The sequence below is a fragment of the Mytilus galloprovincialis genome, chromosome 4 (genome assembly GCF_965363235.1).
Source record: "Mytilus galloprovincialis chromosome 4, xbMytGall1.hap1.1, whole genome shotgun sequence".
Taxonomy (NCBI): domain Eukaryota; kingdom Metazoa; phylum Mollusca; class Bivalvia; order Mytilida; family Mytilidae; genus Mytilus; species Mytilus galloprovincialis.
Window position 1 is genome coordinate 16,857,489 of NC_134841.1, and position 18,700 is coordinate 16,876,188.

General features: G+C 32.6%; 1 protein-coding gene across 4 annotated transcripts in view; it reads left to right on the forward strand.

Annotated features, from left to right (window-relative positions):
• The first annotated feature begins 7,106 nt into the window (after positions 1-7,106).
• Positions 7,107-18,700, forward strand: part of LOC143071500 (regulator of G-protein signaling 12-like) — a 60,465-nt gene continuing 48,871 nt past the window's right edge. For all 4 annotated transcript variants that reach the window (XM_076245838.1, XM_076245841.1, XM_076245840.1 and 1 more), the window contains exons 1-2: positions 7,107-7,209; positions 12,202-12,278. The gene's annotated coding sequence lies outside the window, so the exon portion shown is untranslated. The remainder of the gene's footprint in view (positions 7,210-12,201; positions 12,279-18,700) is intronic.

The following is an 18,700-nucleotide window of genomic DNA, read 5'->3' on the forward strand; positions in this document are numbered from 1 at the left end:
TTTACCTCTTTATTAGTGCTGCACATTCTCAATTTGTATGTGTAATTTGGTCCCAACTCAGTTATGTAATAAGGCCCTTTGTACTTATCTACCAATTTCGGTGAGCGACCGACGGGAACCACATGTTGCCGAAGTAAAACTAAATCCCTTACTTTAAATTGTGGAATTTTTGAATTTCGGTCGTATCGCTCTTTAGATTTTAACTGTTTTTCTAACATATTTTTAGTGGCAAGATCTTGTGTGATCTTTAGATTTGATGTTATAGATATATTTTGAAATTCCGAATTCGCAAAATAGGAAATATAACATATGTTTTTAATTATGCTTTTATAGCTCTTGATCATATACCTAGTAATATCTAGTATATATTTGAGGAGTAAAATAACAAAGCTATGTGAAAAAAACGGATGCCCAACGTTACATTTATGAACAACTATTTTAACTCTTATGTATAGTCTTCCTATTTCTTATTCTCTGATCTTCCTGAAACTTGGCAGGAACAACGACATGTGTCGGTTCTTTGTTACGTTAAAGCCGTTATTTTTCCAAATTTCATTTGACTCGGACGGTGGCTGCATATAAAAGCTGGAATAAGAAAAATGTCCAACAACGTTTTTCGTTAACTCAACGACTTAATGTGAATTTTATAAGTATATATAGCAGAAAATGAATAAAAAGAGTAAGACAATAATAACATCTTCCAAAAGTACAAATATTTGCCTCATTATTCGTGAGTTCAAATAGTGCAGATTTTATAAAGTCTTCTCTACACAGTCGTTTTTCAAGCGGTAGCCATTTAGTCCAAGTTGATATTTCATTTTCAAAGCAGTTAACGCGTATTGTTTAACTGATATTTCAATTAGTTATTTATAATTGACCAAAACAAAATTTAGATACATGAAGAGTACAAAATGCCAAAATTCTTTTCTTATTAACTACATATTTGGGTCTTAAAGGAATAAAATACGTCCAAACATTACAAAACGGTAGCCAATTTGTCCAAACGTCTGAAAACGTCGAAAATACAAAAAACGCTAATTTCCAACGTTTCATGTGCTAAAGTTTAATTTTACAATGTTCTTGACAATTAAGACATTTCGTGAGGTGAAATTTGGAAAAAGATGTTGATGGCTGTCGAAAACAAAAAGAATAGTGCATGTTGCTATAGACTCCGGCCTGGGACATAGATTCGACACAGGTTAAATTTTGCAATTTGTATTAATCGTTTATAGCTTTTAACAATTTATTTAAAACAATGGTGAAATCTCATTACATGAACTTCGATCAACTTTTGAAAGAAAATTAGAGACACCAAGACAATCCTCTAAATATAAAATGCGAATTTTAATTTATGTTGCGGAAGACTTAGTACTCCGAAATAGATCATTAAAAGTCGTCACTTCAGGAACTTTTCGTCGATATAAACTTGTGCATGGCATCCATGGAGGTAATTGAAAGACTAATCCCGAGACTAATCCCATGACGATCCATGAGTAGATTACTATATTTAAAAAAATGCATATCAGAAGTTAAACAATTTAAGCAAGCAACTTTAGCGGATGACTTGGGAAATAATTCTCAAGCCAAGGTTCCAGTAATAGAAGGGATGTATTTCGACAAATTATGTGCCAGGGAAAATACAATTCTATTCAAATTAACCAAGGGTAAAAATGTTTCGATTTACTTGCAGAGTGTCGGATATATTTGTATTGAGGTTGAATTATAAGATGTAGAAATTTTACAATGACAGATGATATGCACCATGAAAGTTAAACATTCTATGATAAAAGTTTTGTGCATCTAAAAAAATAATTATTTATGGAAAACTCAATACATGTACTTCTGTCCCATTTTTCCTTCCTACATTACCTGCGACAGTACTGCATATTTAGGTGAAATAAATTAAAGGGTAAACATTATTAAATCGATTTTCACAACTTGAGGTAATTTATGATAAAATGACATCACAAAAAGAACAGAACCAGAATCAACCAACAACATATAAAAAAAAACGAATGAAACTTGCAAAAAGTAATCTAAGTCAAAAACCCTCTTTGACGCCGCATTTTTAGTGTAACGCCGTGTAACTAGGAACATCGTGCACAACGTTATAGCGATCCTATTATATAGCTTTTTATAAATTATCAATGCATCAATCTTCATAAATTGTCATGAAACTTGGGCCAAAACTAGTAGTACAGATCAAGAAAAAATATCTAAAGAAAATGTTGGATTTTTTTAAAATCCTGCAATGAACTGATAAATGGATTCACTTTTTGCAGGGGAATCCTTGACAAAAAAAAAAACAGCGTTCCACAGAACCCTTTACGATATCTAATATTGCACCTGAACATCTCAGAAGATTAATGTTCATTTACGAAATTTAGAAATAGAAAGTTGATTTTGTTGGTTAATTGCTTTACCCTCACAGCTCTTTTAAAAACATATTTAAAAGCTACTGGTTTTGACATTATCTCTGAATCCTATGACTATTATATTTCAAATTAACAAAATGAATAATTTAACATAACAAATAAAGCATTTAGATTGTAAAGTATGTTGCTACTGATGAGTTTTTAATGACAGGAATGGTATTCATTCTCGATAACTCATTAGCTTCCGGGGTCCTCGCTCCCTAGATCTTATCCATTACCAGAAATTGTTTGACATGGATCAGTTTGGGTCCTCAGACCCTTCGCCAAGGTTCGGGCGTACACGTACAAATGACCTAGCTACCCCACTGAATGTTTCAACTTTATGACAATTTGCCGACTGTAAATTTTTGGAAATAAAAGAAATTCTCGGACCCGCTGAATATTTCAAACGAAACTTGAACCACATAAAAATCCTTCATATAATTCTTTTGCTACACCTGCATGCGGATATGCCCTCAGCATATTTTTCAAAACGCCAATCTTAATAGGGGTTCTACCAAGTCGCCACATGCTCGAATTTCACTACAAAATCTAACGCTAAAAATTCATTATTACATGCCCAAAAAGCGGCACAAGCCAGGACCGACCGTGCAAGGGCTGTATAGCCAGTCAAGGTCGTTAAAAACTTCCATTTGTTGCACTCGAACACTCCACTCCAATCCATAAATTACTCAGTAATTAGTTAGTACCATAGATATATAATACCCATGTCCATGATGATTACATCTATGCTAGTCTGATCTCAGTACACATATGAATTTAAAAGTAAGGTAGAAATATAGTCGCATTAGGACCAACCATACAAATATTTCGGACCTAATTTCCATTTCAAAAAACAACGGCAGACATTATCTGTTAACCAAGCTTTGTTCTTTACCTATAAATAAATTAAATAAAATTTTAGAGGATTGCAACACAATTTCATATTACAGTCCTAAGAATGAAATTGTCCAAATTATAATGGCATATTGTTATTCTAAACTGTTTCCAAAAATTGATCGCCCTGAAGATCATATAAAACATTTTATTAAAATAAAGTATGTCAATAAAGGTTTTGATTTTGTAAATATTGCCGGTATTTTTAACGACCATTCTGTTAAAGACCAAATTCCTGGATATTTTGATAATACTGAACTCCCTCTCATTTGTTATATTTACAAGAAATCTACCCGAAAATATGTGTTTAATTATAGCCAATTGTGTAAAGATGTAAATATCACTGAAAATACACCTATGTCGTGTAATTGCAGTAATTCAGAATACACCTATGGACCAATTTCCCATTGTTAACAGGAGACCTTAACATCGTTCGCGACCGAGAGTTAAAATCATTCCTCAGTAAAGGACCTAAATATCGTCCCCCGTCAACTATTAACTGGAATGAGTGTCGTAATATCATTAACGACTCACTCCGCGCCTACTGTTTGAAATGGGTAAAACGGGAAAAAGCTGACAAAAAATCTTTGGACTCTTTTTTTAATTCAGTAATGAAGATAGTTGATATTCGAATACAACATTTTAAAGTACATTTTACCATCAACAAAAACTATAAAAACCCTATTTCGCGTATCAAAAATAAACTAACAGAACTAGCCAAGGAATTTGTTTTTGTCCCGGCTGATAAAGCTGCGAATAATATCATTATTGCTTGACGTAAATTTTATATAGAGGTTCTGCAAAAGGAAATCACGAATTCACCAACATTCCAACTGACTTCATTTTCAGAAAACGACATCTGTAACAAACATAAACTTTTAGCTACTTCTTTACAAGCAGAACCAAACACAATGAAAGTCCCAACTATGTACTGGCTTCCGAAGCTGCACAAAAAACCTTACAAATATAGATTTATTTCATCTTCCAGCCATTGTTCAACTACTTAATTGTCTGTTTTACTTACTAGTACACTTGGTACAATAAAAAACCTGATAATAAATTGTTCAAATAAGGCCTTTGAAAATAGTGGAATTAATTACTTTTGGAGTGTCAAAAACTCGTTGGAAGTACTTGATAAATTGCATGCATATATTGGTGATTTTGAATCTGTTCAAAGTTTTGATTTTTCTACCCTATATACCACTTTGCCTCATATTCTTATTAAGAAAAAATTCACATCCCTAATTAACTGGGCATTTAAAAAGTCGGAATGCGAGTACATATGTTCAAACTCTTTTAGATCATTTTTTAGTAGCAATAAACAAAAGAACTATGTCAATTGGACATGCTTTGATACTATTTATGCACTTGAATTTTTACTTGATAACATTTTTGTTTGCTTTGGAGATTCCGTATATCGTCAAGTTATTGGAATTCCAATGGGGACTAACTGTGCACCACTTATTGCGGACCTGTTTTTGTATTGTTATGAGTTACAATTTATGACTAAAATTAGCAAAGACCCATCAAAACAACATTTGATACAAAAATTTAACAATACTTTTAGATATTTGGATGATATATTGGCTCTAAATAATGATGACTTCAGTATGTATACTAAAGAAATTTATCCTGTAGAACTTACTTTAAATAAAGCTAATGATAACAATGACCACTGCCCTTTCCTCGATCTTGATATCTATATCCTAAACGGGAAGCTTAATACAAAAATTTATGATAAAAGAGATGATTTTTCATTTCCTATTGTTAATTATCCATTTTTAGATGGTGACGTTCCCTTGTCACCATCTTATGGTGTTTATATATCTCAACTTGTACGATTCGCTCGTGTATGTAACAATGTATTAGATTTTAGCGAGAGAAATTTATGTATTACTGAAAAATTATTACACCAGGGTTTTCGATATCACAAACTGGTCAAAACATTTACTAAATTTTATCACCGGTATAAGGAAATAATTCGTAAATATAACTCAACATGCAGACATCTTATACGTTCAGGTATTTCACATCCAAAATTTTATGGAAATATTCTTTATAAAGCACAAAAATGTCAGTATTCTCCTCAGAAACTAACAAAACCTTTAAATAGACTTATTAAAAGGGGATATAGTTACGATACTGTTGTCAGGTCATTAAAGATTGCATATTTTGGCTTTAACATTGATTCACTGATAGGGTCTTTGCATCGGAACTAAACACATTTATTTCTAAAAAAACAGTTGTTGGCATGACACGGGTTATGTTCTTCTCATATATTTTATGATAGTATGATACTAAACCCCTAACGGGAGGGATTGTACCTGATATTCATATGATGAAGACATAATCTTTCAATCAGTTTAATTGAGGTCTGGAGCTGGCATGTCCAGTTAACTGCTAGTAGTCTGTTGTTATTTATGTATTATTGTCATTTTATTTATTTTCTTTTGTTACATCTTTTGACATCAGACTCGGACTTCTCTTGAACTGAATTTTAATGTGCGTATTGTTATTCTTTTACTTTTCTACATTGGCTAGAGGTATAGGGGGAGGGTTGAGATCTCATAAACATGTTTAACCCCGCCGCAATTTTGCGCCTGTCCCAAGTCAGGAGCCTCTGGCCTTTGTTAGTCTTGTATGATTTTAAATTTTAGTTTCTTGTGTATAATTCGGAGTTTAGTATGACGTCCATTATCACTGTACTATTATGCATATTTTAGGGGCCAGCTGAAGGACACCTACGGGTGCGGGAATTCTCGCTACATTGAAGACCCATTGGTTGCCTTCGGCTGTTGTTTGCTCTATGGTCGGGTGGTTGTCGCTTTGACATATTCACCATTTCCTTTCTCAATTTTATGCATTACTACTGTTAACAGTAATAGAAGAATTTGATTATGATGATATTTTTAACTATATAAATAGTTTTGTCTGGGGACAGAGATGTAGCTGTTGATTATATTGAAATCAGATAAATCATAGCATAACAATATATTGGAACAAAACCATGTTTAACAGCTGGATAGTTTTTACCTGTGAAATGTTATCTGTCTTATTAAATCAAGTTGTAAGTCATCTTTTTATATAAATGAATATATAAAAAATGAGATTCAAGGAAAAATTTCACTATAAAATCGATTCAGAAATATATTATATTAATATCTTTAAAATATTGCTCATAATTACCTCCCTTTGATAAATTATGCAAATTTGGTCTACCTTTGTGAAACATTTTATGATTATAGGCATATATTGATTGTGAGTAACTCACATAGAAGTTAATGGAACCCCATTTCACACGGTTCTGTGAAATATAGTTCGGCAAATATATACCGGTACATACTATCCGCATAACACAGATAGATTTTCACTCCTCTGGAAAAAATCAACCTGTGAAATGCCATGCCTGGAAATCCTTGGAAAAACATTACCGGGACAGATTATCCTCAGGATAAAATATCACGGAGGAAGAAATAAACCGTTACAATAGTACATTAGGCCTGAGACTACTATAACACAGTGTTAACTTATAGTAGTCTCAGATTAGGCCAGAGACATAATACAATTTATATATGTCTCTGATTAGGCCTAACTTTTTAATCAGAAGTTTAATCGTTTTCCTGCTTAACGGGACACGTAAAACTAAAATAGCTTGTTGCTTCATGTTACTGTTTTAGTTTATCTGTGATCATCTGTGTGTAACCAGGCAGTTAAAAAAAATGTCAGATAATTTGAAAATTTAAATATTTGCGGTATTTAAAAATCAACCAATGGGATTGCATCTACAGTTCATGTGACGGTATGTCAACCATTTTGGAAGAACAACAACAAACATCGGTTGAATAATGAAAAGTTGTCATTATATGAACATGATAACGAAATGGTTTAATTGAAGAAGGTATCAGTTGCAACGTTTATTTTCTCTTCATTTTGTTGTAGTATGAAAACCATACATAGCTAGTAATGTGAAAATAGTACCTAGCAGGTGCCCGAATTGCCAATGATTGGCATGGGCTATAAATTATTTGCCAGCATTGGCCAAATTTTATTGAACTTTTTTCCATATCCAGTTATTTTCTTCTAATTTCGTATAGGCCTACACAGTTGCAAAAAATAATATTATAAAATTTTGTTCATCGACAAACTATCAAGTTGCTGTTTATTGTGACGGGTTGTTTCGTCCCGAAAAGTGAGTCGTGTCGCACAGACTTGTACAAATTATCAAACGGTTAAATTTGCAAAAAAAGTACAAGAATTAGGAGAGGTGGTATGATTGCCAATAGCAATGAGACAACTATCTGTAACATATATCCTAGCCACAAAAAGAAACGATACCCAGTAGCAATAAACAAAAAAACTATGTTAATTGGACATGCTTTGATACTATATATGCCCTTGAATTTTTACTAGATAACATTTTTGTTCGCTTTGGGGATTCCGTATATCGTCAGATTATCGGAATTCCAATGGGGACTAACTGTGCACCACTTATTGCGGACCTGTTTTGTATTGTTATGAGTTACAATTTATGACAAAAATAAGCAAAGACCCATCGAAACAACATCTGATAAACAAATTTAATAATACTTTTAGATATTTGGATGATATTTTGGCTCTCAATAATGACGACTTCAGTACCCTGCTTTCCTGACCTTGAATTATTCATGAATATTCATGAACAATTCATGAATATTCATGAATAATATTCATGAATATTCATGAATATTCAAGGTAACAGTTCATGAATATTCATGAATATTCATGAATGTTAAATGGCACCTTGAATATACATGAATATTGTTTGAACTGAATAAGCTTGAATATACATGAATATTGTATGAGCTGAATAAGCTTGAATATACATGAATATTGTATGAACTGAATAACCACGATTAAACATGAATAATTATCTGTAGAATATTCATGAACATGAAATAGGATGTCTATGAATAATGCATGATTAGAATCACCATGAATGAAAAATATATATCTATCCCAATTTTGAATGCTAAATACATACTCTAGAATAACCTTGAATATTTAATGAATATTGAAAGGTTGAATATTCTAGAATAACCATGAATATTGAAAGGTTGAATATTCTAGAATAACTATGAATATTGAATGGTTGAATATTCTAGATTAACCATGAATATTGAAATAAGTGTCCTTGAGAGGTTTTTTGAAAACCAAAAGCAAATACAGACATTTAAGTTTAAAATATTTTTTAATCATGATAGCTGTGAAATATGAATTTTACAATCACTTTCATTAAAAGCTAGCAAAATTGTCCACTATTTAATCTAGAATTTAATCCAAACCTGTTTAGTCGGATAGCTTTTTGAACATTTTGTAATTATGCAATGATATTTTTTCTCATTTATCTGGGAATTGTTCAAAAATTGTTATTGTCAATAATTCTTATGTAGGCCTATCTAATGCTGGCTTGACGTCGTCCTTTGCATTGGCTTTTCTTCCTTTCATTAACTTTACCCAACCCGCTAGTTTTCTCCAAAAATGAACAGGAAAACATCTATGACACATGACTGAAAGTCACTTTTGTTGCTTATTATTTTCTTGACATCTCAGTGTTTTGTATGAAGATGTTATGAATATCACCTACATGAGCTATCTATTAAAATTATCATATATTTTTTTCATTTAACTGTGGAATACATACATGTACATGTATGTTATTCCGCATCAACAATCAAGTAAAAATATACGTATACAAAAGTCCTAGAACAAATTTCATTATCAATTTTTATGCCGTTTACCACAAATAGTTCTGAGTCATTATCATGCAGCTTTATTCATGCTTATTCATGTTTGTCACACAATGGAAAAAATATTCTAAGTCCAAAATTTATTCCTCATTATTCATTCTTATTCATGAAATGTATGCAAAAAAATTCTAAGTCCAAACATTCATTCTTATTCATGTTTATTCATATTGACAAAAAGGGTTTTATTACCACAAAAAAACAATTTTGAATGAAGGAAACTTGATTATACTATGATATAGTAAGTGACTAGCATTTTAAGAACATTTATTTGTTGTCTCCAAACAGTTATTAAGAATTCATGTATATTCCACTTAATTCATGTTTCATATTCATGAATAATTTTGACACTGGAATAGTAACCATGAATGGAAGTGGAATATTCATGAATATTCATGAATATTCTACTTTATTCATGAATACATGAATATCATGAAAGCAGGGTATGTATATTAATGAAATTTATCCTGTTGAACTTACTTTAAATAAAGCTAATACTAACAATGACCACTGCCCTTTTCTCGATCTTGATATCTATATCACTAATGGAAAGCTGAATACTAAAATTTATGATAAAAGGGATGATTTTTCATTTCCTATCTTTAATTATCCGTTTTTAGATGGTGACGTTCCCTTGTCACCATCTTACGGTGTTTATATATCTCAACTTGTACGATTCGCTCGTGTATGTAACAATGTTTTAGATTTTAACGAGAGAAATTTATGTATTACTGAAAAATTATTACACCAGGGTTTTCGATATCACAAACTAGTCAAAACATTCAGGGCTCACGCTACCAGGCGACTTGGGCGAAGAAGTCGCTTTCCCGACCGTCACTTCGCTTTCCCCGACCCCCAAAAGCGAAAACAAGTCGCCCTGTTCTTGACGATACTCGCTTTCAGTCGCTTCCCGAATCCGTCATCGGACATTTTCAATTTTTATCAAGTTGATGAAACATCAATTTTTTATTGATAATTAAACAAATTTAGACACAAACGATTCATTATCTTAAGAAAAGAGGTTGAAGCATTGTCTTTGCAGTGTGTAGCAGGTTATTTGATAAAAATACAACTTTTTATCACTTCGTGCATTTTCCAGAAGTTCCGGTGGTTGTTACTCGAAAACGTACATCAACCTAAATTTCGGTGGCAAAATAAGTTTGTTACTTCATTAAAACCTGATAAAAGTTTCCTCCAGTAAATTTTTAATCCATTTATTGCATTAAAAACGTCATTTTCCTTTCCAAATAACTTGTCAAACATCGTTTATTTTTGTAAATTTTCTTGCATTCGTCCGCCATTGACCGATTTCTAAACTACGGATCTGAACCGGACCAGCTATGACCGAAATCCGTACTTTTACAATAATTACTACGGACGCACAGATTGAACAGCTGACAGAGGAATATTGAACCGAAGGGAAAAATTACGTATTCCACACCCATTAAGAGACTTTTGGTTACATCTAATTGATTGGTGTATATAATTCCCTATATTTTTTATGGATTGTTTCAAACTATTGATTAAAGTTGCTTAACTCTGAGACTATTATACTAATATCAATATATTATGGCCCAGCTTAATAACTTTTATATTTTTTGATGAGAAACACTGAATTTCATACACAAGATAGTTTCGAATTAAATTGTAATTGATATATTATAATTTCTTTAATTCTTTAAAATATTTTGTTTTTCTTTTTAGTGCTAGATATTAAATATTTAGTTGGTAGTTTCTCACAAGAACCTTAGTAAAACTTAAACAACTTTTAATTTGAAATGTTACTTTAATTGTATACTCAGATATGAATTGAACAATATAAAAAGAACATTATTTACATATGACCCTTTATACTATAGTAAAATCCAATCATTGTAGCGCACCGCACGAATGAGCACTTCTCTTTCAAATCTCACCACTTCTCCCTATCAGTTTCAAAAAGAGAAGTCACTTCTCCCTATAATTCTGAAGTAGTGTGAGCCCTGACATTTACTAAATTTTATCATCGGTATAAAGACATTATTCGTAAATATAGCTCAACATGCAGACTTTTAATACGTTCAGGTATTTCACATCCAATTTTTTATGGTAATATTCTTTAGAAAGCACAAAGGTGTCAGTATTCACCTCAGAAACTTTCAAAACCTTTGAATAGACTTATTAAGAAGGGATATAATTACGATACTGTTGTCAAGTCATTAAAGATTGCATATTTTGGCGTTAATATTGGGTCACTGATAAAGTCTTTGCATTGGAACTAAACACATTTATTCTAAAAACAGTTGTTGGCATGACACGGGTTATGTTCTTCTCATATATGTTATGATGGTATGATACTAAACCCCTAACGGGAAGGATTGTGCCTGATGTTCATATGATGAAATCATAATCTTTCAGTCAGTTTAGTTGAAGTCTGGAGCTGGCATGTCAGTCATTTTGTTTATTTTCTTTGGTTACATCTTCTGACATCAGACTCAGATTTCTCTTGAACTGAATTTTAATGTGCGTATTGTTATGCGTTTACTTTACTACATTGGTTAGAGGTATAGGGGGAGGGTTGAGATCTCACAAACATGTTTAACCCCGCCGCATTTTTGCGCCTGTCCCAAGTCAGGAGCCTCTGGCCTTTGTTAGTCTTGTATTATTTTAATTTTAGTTTCTTGTGTACAATTTGGAAATTAGTATGGCGTTCATTATCACTGGACTAGTATATATTTGTTTAGGGACCAGCTGAAGGACGCCTCCGGGTGCGGGAATTTCTCGCTACATTGAAGACCTGTTGGTGACCCTCTGCTGTTGTTTTTTATTTGGGCGGGTTGTTGTCTCTTTGACACATTCCCCATTTCCATTCTCAATTTTATTTATCAAAAATATCTATTTTATTTTCCAACAATGTTATTTCAGTTTTGTATTTTATGGAACAATATATATATATACATGTATGTATATGTTGCTTCTCTATTTTGCTCTGCCTTCCATAGTGGGTCACATAACAATGTACATAATGTATGGACGCAATCTTGATTTACATGATCCTTTGGAATTTATTTTGACTCACTGATTATACAATGATTATTAGTGAAACGTTTATAATAATAAAATTTCAGGTTTTAGCTGAGTAGAGGTCAAAAGATGGTACAGAAGAGATTTATTCTGGATTAATTAAAATTGTGTTATTTAACTTGTAAGTAATTTATAAAAATTATTCAGTATTAATTAATTATATACATGTATACGTATACCGTTACACCATTGACACATACTATTTTCATTTATGATATATATATAGCTTTTACCTACTCTAAAGATTTTTTCCCTAATTTTCAACACAGATTGTTTTCCTTTGCAAAACATGGCTAGGGGAGAAACTATTGTAAATGCTGAAATCTTGAGAAAGATTACTCTTACTCAACCAATTTGCCTTTTGGTTACACCTGTGGCTTAAAAAAATGAGACTCTTATTTTGTGGACATTTTTTATTATAAAACCAACATACACCTAATCACCAAAATCATTAAAAAGTGTACGTATGTATCAAAATGCTAATCCTAATAACAAATGATATGAACAATAGTCCTTTTTCAGGTCTGAAAGGGATTATAGAAAAAGTTACAGTTAATTCTGGCTATATCCAAGGGTTTCAGAAAACATTAGGATGTTTTTATAACATTTCATACTGTAAACTCTATATAGTGTATCACAAAACATTTATATGTAAAATTGAGAATGGAAATGGGGAATGTGCCAAAGAGACAACAACCCGACCATAGAAAAAAACAACAGCAGAAGGTCACCAACAGGTCTTCAATGTAGCGAGAAATTCCCGCACCCGGAGGCGTCCTTCAACTGGCCCCTAAACAAATATAAACTAGTTCAGTGATAATGAACGCCATACTAATTTCCAAATTGAACACAAGAAACTAAAATTAAAATAATACAAGACTAATAAAAGCCAGAGGCTCCTGACTTGGAACAGGAGCAAAAATGTGGCGGGGTTTGTGAGATCTCAACCCTCCCCCTATACCTCTAGCCAATGTAGAAAAGTAAACGCATAACAATACGCACATTAAAATTCAGTTCAAGAGAAGTCCGAGTCTGATGTCAGAAGGTGTAACCAAAGAAAATAAACAAAATGACAATAATACATAAATAACAACAGACTACTAGCAGTTAACTGACATGCCAGCTCCAGACTTCAATTAAACTGATTGAAAGATTATGTCTTCATCATATGAATATCAGGTACAATCCTTCCCGTTAGGGTTTAGTATCATACCATCATAACATATATGAGAAGAACATAACCCGTGTCATGCCAACAACTGGTTTTTATACGACTGCAAAAATTGAAAATATTTTGGTCGTATATTGGTATCATATTGGCGTCGTCGTCGTCCGAAGACATTTGGTTTTCGCACTATAATTTTAGTATTAGTGATTAGAAATCTATGAAATTTAAACACAATGTTTATGACCACAAAAGGAAGGTTGTGATTGATTTTGGGAGTTTTGGTCCCAACAGTTAAGGAATTAGGGGCCAAAAAGGGCCCAAATAAGCATTTTCTTGGTTTTCGCACTATAACTTTAGTTTAAGTAAATAGAAATCTATGAAAGTTAAACACAAGGTTTATGACCATAAAAAGGTTGGGATTGATTTTGGGAGTTTTGGTCCCAACAGGTTAGGAATTAGGGGCCAAAAAAGGGCCCAAATAAGCATTATTCTTGGTTTTTGCACAATAACTTTAGTTTAGGTAAATAGAAATCAATGAAATTTAAACACAATGTTAATGACTACAAAAGGAAGGTTGGTATTGATTTTGGGAGTTTAGGTCCCAACAGTTTAGGAATTAGGGGCCAAAAAGGGACCCAAATAAGCATTTTTCTTGGTTTTCACACCATAACGTTAGTATAAGTAAATAGAAATCTATGAAATTTAAACACAAGGTTTATGACCATAAAAGGAAGGTTGGTATTGATTTTGGGAGTTTTGGTCCCAACAGAATAAAGGGCCCAAAGGGTCCAAAATTAAACTTTGTTTGATTTCATCAAAATTGAATAATTGGGGTTCTTTGATATGCCGAATCTAACTGTCATGACTGTGTATGTAGATTCTTAACTTTTGGTCCCGTTTTCAAATTGGTCTACATTAAGGTCCAAAGGGTCCAAAATTAAACTTAGTTTGATTTTGACAAAAAATGAATCAGTTAGGTTCTTTGATATGCTGAATCTAAAAATGTACTTAGATTCTTGATTATTGGCCCAGTTTTCAAGTTGGTCCAAATCGGGGTCCAAAATTAAACTTTGTTTGATTTCATCAAAAATTGAATAAATGGGGTTCTTTGATATACCAAATATAACTGTGTATGTAGATTCTTCATTTTTGGTCCTGTTTTCAAATTGGTCTACACTAAAGTCCAAAGGGTCCAAAATTAAACTTAGTCTGATTTTAACAAAAATTGAAATCTTTGGGTTCTTTGATATGCTGAATCCAAAAATGTACTTAGATTTTTTATTATGGGCCCAGTTTTCAAGTTGATCCAAATCAGGATCTAAAATTATTATATTAAGTATTGTGCAATAGCAAGTCTTTTCAATTGCACAGTATTGCGCAATGGCAAGAAATATCTAATTGCACAATATTGTGAAATAGCAAATTTTTTATAATTAGAGTTATCTTTCTTTGTCCAGAATAGTAAGCAAGAAATATCTAATTGCACAATATTGTGCAATAGCAAGATTTTTTTTTAATTGGAGTTATCTTTCTTTGTCCAGAATCAACTTAAATCTTTGTTATATACAATATACAATGTATATTCACTTTTTACTACCAACTGATAAATTAAAATAATCTTTACCATTCAGTGATAACAAGCAGTTTTTTTACATCTTAATATTTTATGATGTATTTAAATGAGTAGTTATTGTTGCAAACTCCATTAGAAATTTTAATTGAGATTAGTTTTGGAATAAGGGAAAGGGGGATGTGATTAAAAAAATTGGGTTCAATTTTTCTCATTTGAAATTTCATCAATAAAAAAGAAAATTTCTTCAAACATTTTTTTGAGAGGATTAATAATCAACAGCATAGTGAATTGCTCTAAGAGAAAACAAAAATTTTAAGTTCATTAGAACACATTCATTCTGTGTCAGAAACCTAAGCTGTGTCAACTATTTAATCACAATCCAAATTTAGAGCTGAATCCAGCTTGAATGTTGTGTCCATACTTGCCCCAACCGTTCAGGGTTCAACCTCTGCGGTCGTATAAAGCTACACCCTGCGGAGCATCTGGTTTATTATGGGCCCGCCCAGTTTTCAAGTTGGTCCAAATCAGGGTCCAAAATTATTATATTAAGTATTGTGCAATAGCAAGAAATTTTCAATTGCACAGTATTCAGCAATAGCAAGAAATCTTCAATTGCACAGTATTGCGCAATAGCAAGAAATCTTCAATTGCACAGTATTGTGCAATAGCAAGAAATTTTCAATTGTACAGTATTGCGCAATAGCAAGAAATATCTAATTGCACAATATTGCGCAATAGCAAGAAATTTTCAATTACAGTTTTTATGAAATATTCTTTGAAAATTGGAGTTATCTTTCTTTGTCCAGAATAGTAGTTGAATCAACTTAAATCATTGTTTTATACAATATACAATGTATATATTCATTCTGTGTCAGAAACCTATGCTGTGTCAACTATTTAGGGAGCTACCATTTGATTTTTATGGGGGGGCTAGGCTGAAAAATTGTGTCCTGCCTTTTTTTTTAGACAGTGTTCTCCCCAGGATTTTTGGATAGCGCTGTGGTAAGCGCGTAATTTTCGACAATTCTCAGTAAAGTTTGTCACGGCGCGCGATTTGTTTGTAATTGATATGTTGTGGGTTTTTTTTATTATGCTATTGATGTTTTCTCTTGTAATGATGTTCTCATAGTTGTAATCTCTGTCCTGCTTTTTTATTTTTCAGGCTATTCGGTCCTGCCTTTTTTTTCTTAGCTTATCCTGACTTTTTTACAACAATTGTCATCCTGCCTACTTTTTTTGCCAAGTTACTCATCCTGCCTTTTTTTTTAACTCAAAATCCTGTCCTGCCTTTTTTTTTCAAATTTCATCCAAGTCCCCCCATAAAAATCAAATGGTAGCTCCCTTAGGCCGAGAAAAAAAAGATCGATGTTTCCGGTAACCCAACCGACCCTGTTTTTTAGCCCCGACCCTAACTTTTTTATTGGATCTTCAAAAAAAAAATAAAAAAATTGTATCAACCGACCCCGTTTTTGACACAGGCTTCTGATAGATGACATAATATTTTTTCTCTCTTGCTTTTACTTGCATAGAAAGCCAGTAAAACATTTTATTAATGTCAAAAGGTATTCCAAATAGGTTAAAATCCAAGAAATTTGCACAGCAGGTGGCACACTTCCGGTTTTTGACTAATTACGGATCCAGACTTGGAAAAACCATGATAATTTTCCGGATTTCATTTACAATGTCAAAAAAAAAAAAAAAAAAAAAAAAAAAAGAATTCCGACCCACCGACCCTATTTTTCAAAATGATGTTACCGGAAACACATATCTTTTTTTTTTAGGCCTTAATCACAATCCAAATTTAGAGCTGAATCCAGCTTGAATGTTGTGTCCATACTTGCCCCAACCGTTCAGGGTTCAACCTCTGCGGTCGTATAAAGCTGCTCCCTGTGGAGCATCTGGTTAAATGAATGTGTTTAGTTCCGATTCAAAGACCCTATAAGTGAATCAATATTAACGCCAAAATATGCAATCTTTAATGACCGGACAACAGTATCGTAACTATATCCCTTCTTAATAAGTCTATTTAAAGATTTTGTTAGCTTCTGAGGTGAATACTGACATTTTTGTGCTTTATAAAGAATATTTCCATAAAAAATACCTGAACGTATAAGAAGTCTGCATGTTGAGCTATATTTACGAATGATGGTCTTAAACCGATGATAAAATTTAGTAAATGTTTTGACTAGTTTGTGATATCGAAAACCCTGGTGTAATAATTTTTCAGTAATACATAAATTTCTCTTGTTAAAATCTAAAACATTGTCACATACACGAGCGAATTGTACAAGTTGAGATATATAAACACCGTAAAAAGGTGGCAAGGGAACGTCACCATCTAAGAATGGATAATTAACGATAGGAAATGAAAAATCATCTCTTTTATCATAAATTTTAGTATTAAGCTTTCCGTTAATGATATAGATATCAAGATCAAGGAAAGGGCAGTGGTCATTGTTAGTATTAGCTTTATTTGAAGTAAGTTCAACAGGATAAATTTCTTTAGTATACATACTGAAGTCGTCATTATTGAGAGCAAAAATATCATCCGAATATCTAAAAGTATTATTAAATTTGTCTATTAGATGTTGTTTCGATTGGTCTTTGCTGATTTTTGTCATAAATTGTAACTCATAGCAATACAAAAACAGGTCCGCAATAAGTGGTGCACATACGTACAGTTAGTCATTCACTGTGTGGTTAAAGTTTTTGTCGAACCTGCAACTTTTGTTGCAGAAAGCTCGACATACATGTAGGGATAGTGATCCGGCGGCGGCGGCGGTGTTAGCTAACTTCTTAAAAGCTTTATATTTTAGAAGGTGGAAGACCTGGATGCTTCATACTTTGTATATAGATGCCTCATGTTACGAAGTTTCCGTCAGTCACATGTCCAATGTCCTTGACCTCATTTTCATGGTTCAGTGACCACTTGAAAAAAAAGTTCAGATTGTTTGTAATGTTGAATTCTCTCTTATTATAAGTAATAGGATAACTATATTTGATATGTGCGTACCTTGCAAGGTCCTCATGTCTGTCAGACAGTTTTCACTTGACCTCGACCTCATTTCATGGATCAGTGAACAAGGTTAAGTTTTGGTGGTCAAGTCCGTTTCGCAGATACTATAAGCAATAGGGCTTGTATATTCGGTGTATGGAAGGACGGTAAGGTGTACATGTCCAACTGGCAGGTGTCATCTGACCTTGACCTCATTTTCATGGTTCAGTGGTTATAGTTAAATTTTTGTGTTTTGGTCTGTTTTTTTCATACTATATGCAATAGGTCTACTGTATTTGTTGTATGGAATGATTGTAAGGTGTACATGTCTAGCGGGCAGATGTCGTGTGACCTTGACCTCATTTTCATGGTTCAGTGGTTATAGTTAAATTTTTGTGTTTTGGTCTGTTTTTTTCATACTATATGCAATAGGTCTACTATATTTGTTGTATGGAATGATTGTAAGGTGTACATGTCTAGCGGGCAGATGTCATGTGACCTTGACCTCATTTTCATGGTTCAGTGGTCAAAGTTAAGTTTTTGAGTTTTGGTCTATTTATCTAATACTATATGCCATAGGTCAACTATATTTGGTGTATGGAAATATTTTATGATCTTTATGTCAGTAGCGCAGGTTTCTTTTGACCATGACGTCATTTTCACGGTTCATTGCACAGTGTTAATTTTTTGTGTTTTGGTCTATTTTTCTTAAACTATAAGTAATAGGTCAACTATATATATTGTATAGAAGCATTGTTAGCTGTACATGTCTGCCTGGCATGGTTCATCTGACCTTGACCTCATTTT